At 38.0% G+C, this 15,326-nt stretch overlaps 1 long non-coding RNA gene across 1 annotated transcript in view; it reads left to right on the forward strand.

The window, feature by feature from the left end:
* Positions 1-598: 598 nt before the first annotated feature.
* LOC143290098 (uncharacterized) overlaps positions 599-15,326 on the forward strand; it is an 84,855-nt gene continuing 70,127 nt past the window's right edge. The window contains exon 1 of the long non-coding RNA XR_013056334.1: positions 599-1,203. This is a non-coding gene — a long non-coding RNA (uncharacterized LOC143290098). The remainder of the gene's footprint in view (positions 1,204-15,326) is intronic.

Below are 15,326 nucleotides of genomic sequence, written 5' to 3' on the forward strand. Positions count from 1 at the left end.
TTATCAGATCTCTTCCTTTTCTTGTTGTTCTCATTGTTGCGATGTTAGTTGTTATTGTTCTGGTTGGTTGTTCCTGTTTTCTTTTTGTTTTGTTTTTGCTTTTTGGAGCGATGGTGACGTTTATTTGTTGTTTTAACACTGAAGTGGCAAAATCGGAATGTGCCACGTTTCAGGTCATCTTCCATAGAAACAGTGATTCAAACAAATCCACCTAAAAGTATCACAGTTTTCAAGAAAACGACAATTTCACAGTTCTGCTATAGAACAGAACACACGCACACAGACACAGACACAGACACGCGCGCGCGCACACACACACACACACACACACACACACAGCCCACAACCACGCTCGCGCGCGATCAGATTCTTTCGGCTGTGCGATCCAATTTTGACAAGTTGCGAAATATCGTTCGGTCTTCCTTTCGCTCTTCTCCCTAACGTTACTTCCCACCCACCCACCCATGTCCCTCCCGGCACTGTTGCGCTTTCTTGCCCATCCCACGCTCTGTCTGAGTTTTACCAGCATGGCTGGCACACAGCCTGTAATCCTGAATGCGTTCGGCTCATCCACAATTCAGCCAATGGCAACGCTCGGCACATCAACCCACCGCTCAGCGTAGGTACAAAAAGCAAACAAATCGCAGAGCAAATTCGAGCGCTTCCATTTCTCTCCGGAATCTCTGACCAGCAGACACTCCCGAAGTTCCAGTTCCAGAACTTTCCACAGGACGGCGCCACATCGGGCCGGGCTGCTATTGATCCTGACCGGGCCAGTTGCCCACTTTGTAGGACTTGTGACACTAATTGAGTGTGACTGCAGTCCACAGGGACCAGTGGGAAAACGTTAGAGAAGGGAACAAGAACGCCTGTTGTCACAGTGTCAGTTATTTCTGTTCTCTGGACGACAACCTCTTCTCGGTCAAGTCAGTTAGTTTTCAATTGGCGCTGTGATTTTCCGAATCGAAAGGAAACAAATAAAAGAACTATTTAAAAAAAAAAAAAAATAGTGACAATTTTTCTCTTGACAACCAAACAAAAATCAGGTGCGGTAAAAGAATGGAGGCGTGGGTTCGAACCTTGTGCCTGTGCATGGTGCTGGGCGTGACATCAGCGTGGACCTACGGGCTGGGCCGGAGGAACTTCCGGGCAGAAACCTTCCCCTTCCCCTGGGCCCCAGCACGCCGCTCTGCATACGTCCCGGTCAGTACCGCCTCCCCGCCTTCCTTCCTGCTGTCTCTCGCTTCCTGTTTTCTACCTTTTTCCTTTCTGCCCTCTCTTTCAATTTGTCTTCTTTTTTGTTTTCTTGTTCTTTTTCTCCACTTTTTTCTTTCTGTTTTTCTGTATTTCTTTTCTTTTTTTTCTTCTTTTTTTAACTCACTTGTGTAAACAAAGTGTGTGTGTGTGTGTGTGTGTGTGTGTGTGTCCGTGGTAAACTTTAACATTGACATTTTCTCTGCAAATACTTTGTCAGTTGACACCAAATTAGGCATAAAAATAGGAAAAATTCGGTTCTTTACAGTTATCTTGTTTAAAACAATATTGTACCTCTGGTATAGGCACAAAAAATAATAAATGAAGCCTAATTATATGCAAACTGCATTTACTGTTATATTTATATTTTTTGTATTCTCTAAACTTGGCACTTTGATCTGATATTCTGACCCAACAACAAGAGCAGTCATTATTATCATTTTTTTGTTCAAACAGGAGCTTCTTTTGCTAAGCATGGAAGTTTTATTTATTTTGCAAACGTTTTGGTGCAGATAGTGAAAAAGGGAAATTACTCTGTAATTAATGCTAGGGGACTTAATTTGCTTTAAACTGATCTTTCTCATCTTAATGTACTCAATACATAAAAAGCTTGGATTTTTTTTAAGGGCATCACAAGTGAGTCTTGAAGGCCTTGCCTCTCTTGTTTTTCTTACTCTGTTTATGTAATTCCAACTTAAGATGCATTCACTTGTTTGTTAGCTCTTGAGATTGTTGTATCGTTCAAATAACATCATTCACAGAAATAGATAGACAGATACATAGATAAGTAAATAGATAAATGATTTAAAGAAAATAAATGATGAAATAGATGAATGCATGAATAAATAAATAAATAAATAAATATGATGATAGAAAAATACATAAATAGATAAATAAGATGAAAACTTCTTGTTCTTCTCGTTAAAGAAAATGAAAACAACAATGGCAGATAAGACAAAGTGCTTTCATGCAATGTTCTTATGATTTACTTTGATTTCAGGAAGACTGTAAACTGTTGAACAATAAAACAGCATTTGTCTCACAGCAAACTTGTTGGGAGCATTCCGAATAAAATGGCATCATTCCGTGTTCAAGTCAACAATTTGCTGTCAGTTTCCTAACAGGTAGTGTGGAAATGGACAAAACCATAAAAGCTGACCGACACGATTTTATTTAAAAGACTGCATGTTTGTACCATTAAAGGTGACATTTAAAAAGAAAAAAGAGAAACTACAATTTCTCCGTAATTAATTAAAGTTGTGTGTGTGAGGGGCGCAGGGGGTGGGCGGTGGGGGTGGGAGCGGGGTGTATGCGTGCGTGCGTGTGTGTGTGTGTGTGTGCTCGTTTGCTCTTTAGTTTAGCGTCTTTTCACAATCAGTCATATTAGACGATTAAAAAAAAGTGGTGTGGGGGTGGGAGCAGAGGGGGAGGAAAACAGAAAAGGTAGAAAACTACCAAAAATTGCATAACTAACATGCAGTTACATTGAACAATAACAATTCAGTAATGATAACAATAATCAGAAACCATTAACACAATTCTGAAGTACATTAAAGGAATAGGGCTATGAACTAATGCCTGAGAAAGTTCGACCATAAGAACCTCGTCAGTAATAACTTTCCAAAAATCATCTGCAGAATAGTTCTTCTCTTTGAAATATTTGGGCAAGAAGGTACGTAACTGCTGACAGTGAAACAAACAATGATGCAAGCTGAACTGCTAACCACAGGTGCATGTAACATTTTTACTATACTTTGTCTTCAGCGCATCAAGTTTTTTATACGGAAGAAAGTAGATGTTATTGATCTTGTATAGGAAGCTTGATGGATTCGGTATCTTTTCTTTAATAATATTCTCCGGGAATAATGTTCCTTTTTGTTTTAAAAACTTTTCCTTCCATCGATTATGAAATCGACCCCATGCTGATTTTTCTAACAAAGTGTGTGGCTCTTTTACGGATCGACGGACACGCATTTTTGTCGATTTTTCTTAATCTTGTGCTCCTCTTTTGGCTGCTTTATCAGCAGTTTCATTGCCATAAATGCCCACATGAGAAGGCACCCAACAAAAACTTACTTCAGTCCCTTTAATCCTCAAATAATGTACCAAATGAATTGCCTCAATAACTAAGTCAGGGCTTGTTTCAAGGCTAAATAATTCTAGAGCAAAACGTTTATGAAAATTATAAGCCGCTTACCCTGGGGAATGGATACAAAAACATTGATCCATCTTTCCATGTAAGATGTAAGATAGCCTATGCACAAGAAATATTTTTCAGTGCACCTAAATATCTATTACAAAAGATTCAAAGTGTAGACTGTAAGACTATCAAAATTGCCATCGAAGTGCCTTTCTCATACATCCAACCAGGAAACAGACAAAACAGCCGGAATTCTTCCCTTAAATGAACATCGTGAGAGAGCTAAAGCCATTTCATCACAAGAAACAGTTGCAACTTATGTTTCAAATTTGTTAAAAGAATCTGATATTAACATGAAAGAGTTAGCTGCAAAAACACATCATACTCCTGTTCCCTTTTGGGAAATGTTGAAAGCAGATTTTGTTATCAGTTATTCTGAAACAAAAAAGGAAGAAAACATCAATATCACAAGTACTGTCAGAATTCATATAGCAGAAAAATATCAGAATCATCTCCATATATTTACAGATGTGTGTGTGTGTGTGTGTGTGTGTGTGTGTGACGACAAGGTTTTGTGCATCGCGTGGGAACTCGGGACAAAAATGTTTTAAAATTGAACACTTGAGTGTTACTGTGTTGCATTGTGTTTTGTAGTGTTGTATTGTATGACTTGGCATGACACGACATGGCATGCCAGTTATTGTACTGTAGGCCCATGGTGTCGTATAAAACAGTATCGTGTCAATCTAGTGTACGAGACAAACTATAATGTCAAATATTCCATTCCTGAAAACCTGTTCTGCCCAGAAAGGAAAAATGGGGTAAAAGTCGCAGAAAACCTGGCCCTTTCACAGCGTGATATTCGTATTTTGACCTATTGTGTGACTTCTACCAGAGAAAATCGTTCAGTGAAAGATTTTTAAGTTCGTCATATTGCTTTGTCACGCAACTTCCACACAGAACAATAATTTTAAACAAGTTTGATCAAATCGCATTTGGGATACTGCATGTGGAAACCAGATGTTGGTATTTGAATGTGATCCCGAACTGAAGCAACAGTCAGCGGTCTGGGTCTTCCCGGGTGATAATCCACCTGTGTAAACTTTTGAAGATCAAGAAGTGCAGGCAATCAAATGGTGTTGTCATTCTTTTCGAAATCTGGCCATATAGTCACAAGAATGCCAATCACTGCCGCCATAAAGTAGGTACATATGAGGCATGGTGCAGACAGGCCCCCGCACTGGAATCCAGGACCTCCCTCCTGCTGTATCATGACAATGCCAGGGCACACAGTGCAGCAGAAAAATGACTTTCTGGCGGAGTATAGTGCACAGTTGGTCAAATGTCTCCCATATTCCCTCAGTTGATTGGTTCCTGTTTCCTTCCACCAAGCGACAGCTGAGGGGAAGCAGTTCCAAAGGTGCTCAAGCTTTCTTGGGGGGGCGTTATTTTAGGAATACCCATTCAACGCGGTTGGTATGCCATGGACACGTGGTTTAAAATAATGAGAAAAAGCGTGAAAGCTGAGGCAGGATACATTGATAAGCTGGTAGCTATACCCACATGGCTGCATTCAGATGTCTCGTACCGCAATGGACTGGACTGTTTCTTGCATCATATCGTATCTCACCATGCCCCCCCGCCCCTCCCCCTCCCAAGGGAATAGATGTCACAGGAAACAGTGTGATCTTGACATTGTTTCGCGTATTAATCAGTACTTATTTCATGGACTAAGGATGGCGAGATCAACCGCGACCAACAATATGAACGTCCTTAGAGATGTCGAGATCAATCGTGACCAGTGATATAAACGTCATTACAGATTTCGAGATCAGTCGTGACCAATACCACAAACATCATTGCTAATGTTGAGATCAATTGTTACCAATACTATAAACATCATTGCAAATACTAAGATCAATTATTTCTGATTACATAAACAACACTGTTGATGTTGAGATCAGTCGTGACCAATAATATAAACATCTTTGCAAATGTCGTGACCAATCGTGACAAATTACATTGACATCATTGTAGATGTCGAGATCAATCGTTATCATCCACAATCGTTACCAATGGACATATTCAATCCTGTGTCAATTCAATTGTTGAACAAATAAACTGTATGTGGGTGGGGCGTGGGTGTGGGGTGTGAATATGAGAGAGAGAGAGAGAGAGAGAAACTCAAAACGGTTTTTTTTATTCAAGGATTAAGATTTTAGGCATGGCTCATTCTTCCAACCTGTCCTTGGTAATCTACATCAGTTACAGTAACACATACATATTTAATTGAAAGGGGAGAAAGCGAGAAGATAAAACAAAAGAGAAAGAAGTCATGCTGAAGGAATATGATAAAGAACACACACACACACACACACACACACACACAGAGATTGACAGATGGATAAAATAGAGAGGAGGGGGGAAGGGAGGGGGAGAAATATGTCATCAGTATCCGGATGACTAAAGCCGGATGACTAAAGCCACATTGTTGTCATCATCAAATCCATGTACACACTACACAGCTGTAATTAATACTAAAATTACTACTACCATACCAGTGTCACTTATACAGCAGCTATTGTCACCAGCATGATGGAATGAAATGAATATATTCATGCACGCACACAAATTAGAAGAAAATGAAAGGAATGCAAACAAGCAAACAAAACAACGTGAATGTAAAGAAAATAGGACAGAAACAAAAACAAGGAGAAACAATAACAACGGATCCAACGGCCAACGGTCGCTTCTATATCTGAGTCATTTGTGGTTGGAAGGATTGAAGATACTTATGGAGATTTGACTTGAAAGTAGGCTGAGAACTGCTCGTTTGTGTGTGTACAGGGAGTGAGTTCCATAGGGATGCACCTGGAAATGCAAAACTTGTTTTGAACATATCAGTGCGGGTGCATGGTAAAATGTACTTGATCGAGCCGTATCGGCATGAGGCTCGGGTAAGTAAATATAGATATTGTGGTGCTTTGTACACAAGTAACGCTTTGTTGAATACCAACTGTTTTTGCAAGGGAAGGATGTTTAATCTGGCTTGTTTTTCAAAAGTTGACAATGAAGGATCTAGTAAAATTATTTTGGCTGCTTTCTTGTGAAGGGAGTTTAGCTTCTTAAAATGAACATCTGCAGCACAGCTCCAGACTACAGGTAATAATAATAATGGATACTTATGTAGCACACTATCCAGAAGTCTGCTCTAGGTGCTTTACAAAAACACTTTTGTTAACAAAACACATTACATCAGTGTTACATACACACACCTAAATGTGACTACACACACACACACACACACACACATTTGGCGTTTATAACGTTTCCATTTTCCCTAGCGTTGTCTCTCCCTATTCACCCTCGACACATACACATACTTTTACCCCCACCCCCTCCCACAACCCCTACCCCCACGGTTTTTTTTTGTTTTTTTTTTTCCCCGTCTAATATCACTTCAAGTGGAAAGACGTTAAACTGAAGACGAACACACACACATTCAAGATGGCGGAAGTAGATCTAGTCAATCTCTGAATTTCAGAGCTGCTGGAATCGTGGCATCTCTACGAACATGACAAAAACAAGAGGCTTGGGAGGACGACTGGACACTCCGGCACCAAAAGTCGTACGAAAATCTCAAAAAGAAAGATCTAAAACATCATCCTTGAAGAGAACTGTTGAGAAAATATCTACCGAAGCGGACAAAACAAAAGAAAACGTCAACAACGAAAACAACGACAGTAAGTGATATTCACCATCTCTGTGTCAATGTAGAACGTTTATGCAGAAAGATCGCTGATCTTGAAATAGCGGTCGATAACCAAAAAGAGATCATCTGCACCCTACAAAAATTACAATTCAAGAAAGACACTGTTGACAGTTACACGCAGACAGACAGTTCCACGCAAACAGACGGTGCTATTTCGAACAAGACCTAAGCTTATGCTGACATAGTGAAAACTATCAAACCTGCTCTCGTTACTCCAGTCAAGGTCCCTGAACGTACTGCGAGAGTACTTCAAACAGATCACGAAGGAAAACTTCAAAAAGATAACAAAAAAGAAAAGAAAGAAAGAAAGCAACAAACTAGTGACGTCACCTGTCATGACGTCAAATTGCAGTCTTTAAAAAAAACAAAAAACTCCAAAAATCTGTGAAGAAAATGGCGAAATAAATCAAGACCTTCCCGAAGTTGTTTTTTTTTACATGACTCGGTTATGAGCGGGGTGAACGGAAAGAGGCTTGGCCGTTCTTACGGTTTTCATGTAATTCAACGCAAAACTCGTACAATTGACGACCTAGAACGGACACCAAAATCGACTGTATCGTCCTCAAAGACTGAGAAATATGTGGACGCTGTTGTGATCCACTGCGGGCTAAACGATATAAAAACATCTGACCCAAGAGACAGTAGCAAATTATTTGTCCAGTCTATTAAAAGTTTCTCTACTGAACACCCCGAAACAATGATTGTCATCAGCAAGATCGCACCACTCAGAAACCCCGAAATGGAAGCGAAAAGAAATCTGTTTAATGCGCTCACCACCACAGAACTGTTTAATTACAAGAACGTGTCCTTTGTTGACCACAGTCACCTGAACACCAGGTCACTCAAAGATGGAATACATCCGACTGTCAGAGGAGCAAGTGTACTTACAGGAAACGTGGGCAGACAAGTCCGCCAGCTTTTCTGGGAAAAGCCGAAGAGAACCGGCAGACGTCATCCACCTGTCAACCATCGTCCATGGAGATTCCCTGCCTGCACTGTATATCCCCCTTTCACCGAGGAGCGTGCGTGGCTGAACCCATATAATGTTTTGAATGACTGGAGTTAGAGCTCTTCACACTGGAGTTAGATCTCAGAAATATGACACTTGCTTGTAGATTTGTCTACGATTTCAGCAAATTCAAGATCTGACTGTTTCTAATTGTGGATATTCCATTCTGATATTCATCTTGAATACTATTTTCTCAAGTGTAATTTCAGACGTGTAAATTTCAACCCCTTTTAGGCCTCAAAATTGAAGGTTTTGTAATCCCCCCCCCACACACACACACACACCACATCACCCTTAAACCTTAATTTTAGTACCAAACTTTAATTTTTTTTTCTTTCTTCGTTTTTCTTTCTTGTTTCTCTCTTGCTAATCGTTCATCTGGTAGAAAAGTAATAATTTGTAAACTACGGTCTTTGATATAGTCATATTGTATAAATAAAAACTCTATTCCTGCTTGATAGAATAGATTGTTAATGATGAAAAAGCAAAAGCGACTACAAATTAGGCTACTCCAGTGGAACTGCAGATCTATTCTATCTAATCTGGCCTATCTAAAACATTTTTTGGCATCAAATAAGTGTGACGTTTTAATTTTACAGTCACTTAATATCAGTACATGTAAGCTTCCCAAACTTCCCAATTATTATTTTCCACCAGTATATGAAACTGGGAACGAGGGCAAAAAGATAAGTACTGCTATTTATATACTTAGAGAATTACAGTATAATCTTTGTGAGTCACCTATCTCAAAATCTATTGCAAGCTTTCAAATACACTCTTGTGCGGCTATAGTAGAATTCAGCAACAAAAAAGTTCTTAACGTTCTTTCTGTTTATTTTCCGAAAGGCCCAAACGACCGAAATGCTGAGTGGCTTAGAACAGTACAAGAACAACAGCCCGGCAAATGGGTAATAGCGGGAGATTTCAATGCCCACTCTCCATTCTGGGAAAAGAACTGTAGAACTGTGACAAGCAATCGCTTAATCGAAAATATTGACAGCCCCTTTTATCTTTTGAATGATGGTAGTGTTACTAGAATTCCCGACGTTTCTAAACACAGACCAACAGCAATTGACCTAACACTTATATCCCCAGAGCTAGCTCCATCATGTACCTGGGAAACACATAGACACTTTGGAAAGCGACCATGTGCCTATCATCATTACAACAGCTGATGATGATTATAGGCCTGATAATGATAACGTTGACATTGTACCAAAATATAACTATAAGAATGCAAATTCGGATTTATTTCAAAACATTATTTCCTCTCAAGATTTTGAAAAACTTGACAATCAAAGCATAGATGTAATGTATTCAAATTTTACAGAAGTTGTTCTATCAGCAGCTGATATGTCGATTCCAAAAGTAAAGGGTGTGAAGTCGGGTGACCGTACAGGCAATGTCTGGTGGAATGATGCATGTGAAAAGGCTGTTAGCTACAAGAAAGAAACATTTAAGAACTACCTCGCGGACAGTGAATCCAAAAAGCACAAAGAAATGAAGAAAGCAAACACTCAGAGTGACAGTAGCCGAAGCAAAAAAAGATTATTGGTTCAGGTTCAGGTTCAGGTTAGGGGCTGATGTTGATCATCGTAGCCTCACGGCTTTTTACGCCCCGTCTCATTTATGATTAGCACAAGGCCTCACGGCCTTCTTTATGCTATGTCGTTATCAGTCTTGTCTCAGTCTAAGTAGACCCAGTTACAGTTATCTTGGACCATCAAAGTCAAACCAAATGTCTTTTAAAATTTTGTGATTATGGATAAGGTTCTTGAAGTTGTTGGTATTGGAAGCATACTTGATGTTAGTGGTTAGTTTGTTCCAGTCGTTAGTAACCCTATAACTGAAAGCAAATTTCCTTGTGTTATTGTTATGTCTCTGTTTATAAATTTTATCAACACTGTTTCTTGTTTCCATATTAGTATCTGGCGGTGAATCAAAGAAGTGATCTTTTTTAATATCGTCTGTACCATTACAGATCTTATAGGCTTGAATCAAATCTCCTCTTTTTCGTCTTGATTTCATTGAGGGTAATTTTAGGAATTTCAGTCTTTCTTCGTAAGACAAATCCTTAATTTCATGCACCAGTTTAGTAGCACGTCTTTGCACTCTTTCAATAGTAATTGATTGACGTATTAGTCTAGGACACCAGGCAGGGAGACCATACTCCAAAAGAGGTCTTACAAGAGCTTTATAAAGTCGGAGAAAAATATCCTTATCAATAAACGAAAAAGTACGTTTAATAATACCCAGCCTTTGATTTGCCTTGGTTAATATGTCTGTCAAACAGTAAGTCTTTATCAAACGTCACCCCTAAGTCTTTCTCCTCTTCACATTTCACAATATTGGTTATTTCATCGTCGTTTTTCATTACATAGTTATGTTTTGGGTTTGTTCAACCAATGTGTAATACTTTGCATTTGGAAGCATGAAAGTATAAGTTCCATTTTTCAGACCATTATATCAATGAGTCAGTGTCATTTTGCATTGTGTCGTGAACTTGGTGAACAGTAAAGTTTAGTGTCGTCTGCAAAAAATTTACATACACTTGATACTGTTTGAAGCAAGTCATTTATGAATAATGTAAAAAGTATGGGTCCTAAGATACTACCCTGTGGAATTCCACTAAGGACCATTGCTTCCTCTGAATAACTATCTCCCACCTTAACTCTTTGTTTTCGGTTTGTGAGAAAATCCTTAGTCCAATTTAATACTTTTCCTGATATTCCATAAGATTCTATCTCTTATAATAATCCCTGGTGTGGCACAGAATCAAAAGCTTTCTTAAAGTCTAAGTAAAGCACATCAGTATCTTCGCCCCTGTTTATCATTTGTGTGAAGTCTTCCATGACTTCTAGTAATTGAGTTACACATGATCTGTGTTTCCGAAATCCGTGTTGGCATTCCGCATACAAACAATTTTCTGTCATATGATCAACAATAGTATCTCTTACATATGATTCCAGAACTTTACATGTTATACAAGTCAAACTAACAGGTCTATAGTTTCCAGGGTCAGTTCTTGTACCTTTTTTAAATATTGGCGTTACTGTAGCCATCTTCCAGTCATCTGGTATTACCATTTGTTCAACTGATTTATTAAACAATATGCTTAGCGGTTCTGCTAGCTCTTCACTTAACTCTTTCAGAATCCTTGCTGGTACTGCATCTGGACCCTGAGCTTTACTTGGATTTAGTTTTTTCAACTTTTGTTTTACAGATTCACTTGTAATTTTAATGTCAGATACCATTTTGCCATTTGATCTAGATCCAGGGTCTAGATTTGGTATGTTATCAACTTTCTTCTTTGTAAAAACACTTGAGAAGAAACTGTTAAGAGTATTGGCTTTTTCTTTGTCACTTACAGATTTCGTGCCATCCTTGTCAATTTGGGGGCTTATTCCAATTTTTGATTTAGTTTTAGTTTGGACATATTTCCAAAAGCCTTTTTGATTAGATTTGACATCTTTAGAGAGCTTTTTCTCAAATTCTTTAGTTGCACTTTTGATCTGTTTGTTACATAGGTTTCTTGTTTCAATATATTTTTGATAATCTTTACCGTTTTTTGTATTAAAAAATCTCTGATATAAGTTATATTTCTTTTTGATAATCCGCATAGCTTTTTTATCGAGCCACATGGGTTTATATTTCTCTCGTTTGATGTATCTCATTTTAGGAATGTTTTTATTTATAGTTGAGTGTATTTCATTTTTAATATATTCCCAACTGTCATTTACATCCTTGTCGTATAGGCATTTCCAATCTATGGATTTTATGTCCAATCTCATATTATTGTAATTTGCTTTGTTCATATTATACTTCATCTCCTCTTTCTTTTCTTTACATTTTTTGTCTGCAATATATAAACAGAAGGCAAGAACCTCATGGTCACTTTTACCCAATGGGGACAAATGTTCAATGTCCGAAACTATTTGTTCATTGTTTACAAGAACCAAATCTAGTATGTTAGTTTTTTGTCCTTTTCTTCTTCTTGTGGGTTTATTTACCATTTGGTATAAAAATGCATTTCGTGTGCATTCTCTAAATTTGTCATCACCTTCACCAGTCCACCTTCCTGTCCAATCTACATTGGGGTAATTAAAATCTCCTACTATGCAGACACAGTCATATTTATGTAGGCAATCTCTATGCAAGAGTTCAAATAGTCTTCATTATCTTTGGTACTGTTTGAGCTTCTATATACACAACCAAACAAGGTTTTTTGTCCATCTCCGCTTACAAGATCAACAAACATACACTCTTCAAAATTATCGTTCATTAAACTACATTCTTTCGCATTCATACTCTCTTTTATGTACAAAACAACAGCTCTTTTTGGATTCTGATTGTGGAAAAGATCAAAACCTGGAATTTCATATTCAGAATAATTGAAATCTTTTTTATTTTTAGCTTTAGCTTCCGTGATTGCTATTATACTGGGTTTTATATCATCCATTAAAGCAAGTAGTTCATTTTTCTTGTTAAGGAGACCATTATCAGAATTTGTGTACAGGACTGTACGCAAGGTATTTGGTTGAGCTGAATGGTTAAAAGGGCTAAAACTATTTTCATTTTTTGAATGGGTATGTTGTCAGGCTTCATTCCGGTCCAGCTTCTGCTGGGCCCAGGTGACCTCGACAATCTCACCCCTGCGGATTCCTATGTTCTTCTCACCCTTTTCTATGCGAGCCTTGAGCTCATCTCGAAGGTCTTTGTTTTTCTTTCGTTGGATGGGAGTGTAGTCGGGATTTATGTAGATCCTGTTTTTCTCTTCCACCCCCTCGTTTATTTTGCGTGCCTTGCACGCAATTGGTCATCGTTTTGTTCACAAGAAATTTCAGATCATAAAGACTTAAATAAAGTTTGGACAAAAGTGAAAGAAATGAAAAATGGAATCAAGTTGCCCAATATCAAACGACTCACAAAACACATTTCTATCAGATAAGGAAAAGGCAGAAATCTTTGTTGAAATGTTTGCGCAAAATAGTAAAAACGAAGGTTTATCACAGGAGTGTAAGAGACACAGAAGAAAACAGTCCTTTATACAGTGATCCGACTCCGCAAAATGACTTGTGGTTTAACTCTCCTATTACATATGAAGAGCTACAAACCGCAATAGCTTCCCTTAGCAATAAAAAAAGTTCCGTTGGCATCGATGCAATATCAAATGAGATGATAAAAAACATTCCAGAAAAATGTATCATTTTCCTTCACAAAATATACCAGAAATGTTGGATATCTGGAAGTGTACCACAGATATAGAAAAGATCGATAGTGGTACCAGTTCTAAAAGCAGGAAAACCTAAACGTAATAAAAATAGCTACAGGCCTATTGCTTTGACCTCGCATGTCAGTAAAGTAATGGAAAAAATAGTCCTGCTGAGAATAATAACTTACTGTGAAAAATACAATATCATTCCAGTGAATCAGGCAGGCCTTAGAAAAGGAAGATCAACAGTCGAACACCTAGTAAAAATTACAACTCAAATAAAACGTCAGTTTGCCCGCAGAAAAAGTGTCTTGGCAACGTTTTTTGATGTTAAAAAAGCCTACGATCAAGTTTGGCACAAACGTCTGCTATACAAACTGAAATCAGTCGGAATATCTGGTAATCTCTATGAGTATATAAAAAGCTTTTTATCTAATAGAACTATCCAAGCGAGGGTGGGAACACATTATTCTTTACCACATACACTTGACATGGGAATTCCAGGGTTCAGTTATAGCCCATATACTTTTTAATATTCTTATTCAGGATCTCCCAAAGGTATTGTCAAATCGTGTAGTTATAGTGCAGTATGCTGATGACATTTGTATGTGAATGGGTGTCACTCTAAAAAAAAGTCAACCCCACAAAGAGCACAGAATTACATACGGCGTTTGTATCAATCTGATCTTGACAACCTTGGTAACTATATGTTTGAAAATGGTCTAGCCTTGTCGACAGAAAAAACATGTATGATGTTGTTTAATTCAGGTGGTAACCCATCTAGCATGCCAATTTTTGAATTACTTGGTGGCGTCATTGATTATAAACAGGTGGTGAAGTTTTTAGGTGTTTATCTTACTTCAAAACTGACATGGAACATTCTCTTTGATTACATCTTACCAAAGGCAAGGAAAAGTATCAATCTAATGAAAATTCTAAGCCGCTTACCTTGGGGAATGGATACAAAAACATTGATCCATCTTTCCATGGCTCTTGTAAGATCTAAGTTAACGTATGCACAAAAAATACTTTTCAGTGCACCTAAATATCTGTTACAAAAGATTCAAAGTGTAGACTGTAAGGCTAACAAAATTGCCCTCGGAGTGCCCTTTCATGCATCCAACCAGGAAACATACAAATCAGCCGGAATTCTTCCTTTAAATGAGCATCGTGAGTTAGCAACCGCAAAATTCGCTGTAAGATACACTTCTATGACAGAAAATTTCATTGCTGATGTACTGACAGTAAGATCTGACATTGATTTTCCAAAAAGAGCTAAAGCTATTTCATCACAAGAAACAGTTGCAACTTACGTTTCAAATCTGTTAAAAGAATCTGGTGTTAACATGAACGAGTTAGCTATAAAACCATCTTATACTCCAATTCCTTTTTGGGAAATGTTGAAAGCAGATTTTGATACCAACTATTCTGAAACAAAAAAGGAAGAAAACATCAATATCACAACGAGTACTGCCAGAATACACATAGCAGAAAAATACCAGACTCATCTCCATATATTTACAGATGGATCCGTTCTTGATGACAAAAATGTTGGCGCGGCTTTTACTATTCCCGCTTTTAAAGTTGAAAAATCTTACTTTCCATTTTACGGCTGAACTTGTTGCTATTATACAAGCATTGAGCTACTTGGTGAGCCATCAGTTTTCTTGAAAATAGCATTCTATGTTGATTCCAAATCTGTACTTTATGCTCTAGAATCATTTAGCCTTGAAACAAGACCTGACTTAGTTATTGAGGCAAATTATTTGTTACATTGTTTGAGGATTAAAGGTACTGATGTCAGTTTCTGTTGGGTGCCTTATCATGTGGGCATTTATGGCAATGAAACTGCTGATAAAGCAGCTAAAAGAGGAGCACAAGATTCAGAAAAATCGACAAAAATACTTGTCCGACTTTCCGTGAAAGAAGCATACACTAT

Source organism: Babylonia areolata, chromosome 15 (assembly GCF_041734735.1).
Source record: "Babylonia areolata isolate BAREFJ2019XMU chromosome 15, ASM4173473v1, whole genome shotgun sequence".
Taxonomy (NCBI): domain Eukaryota; kingdom Metazoa; phylum Mollusca; class Gastropoda; order Neogastropoda; family Buccinidae; genus Babylonia; species Babylonia areolata.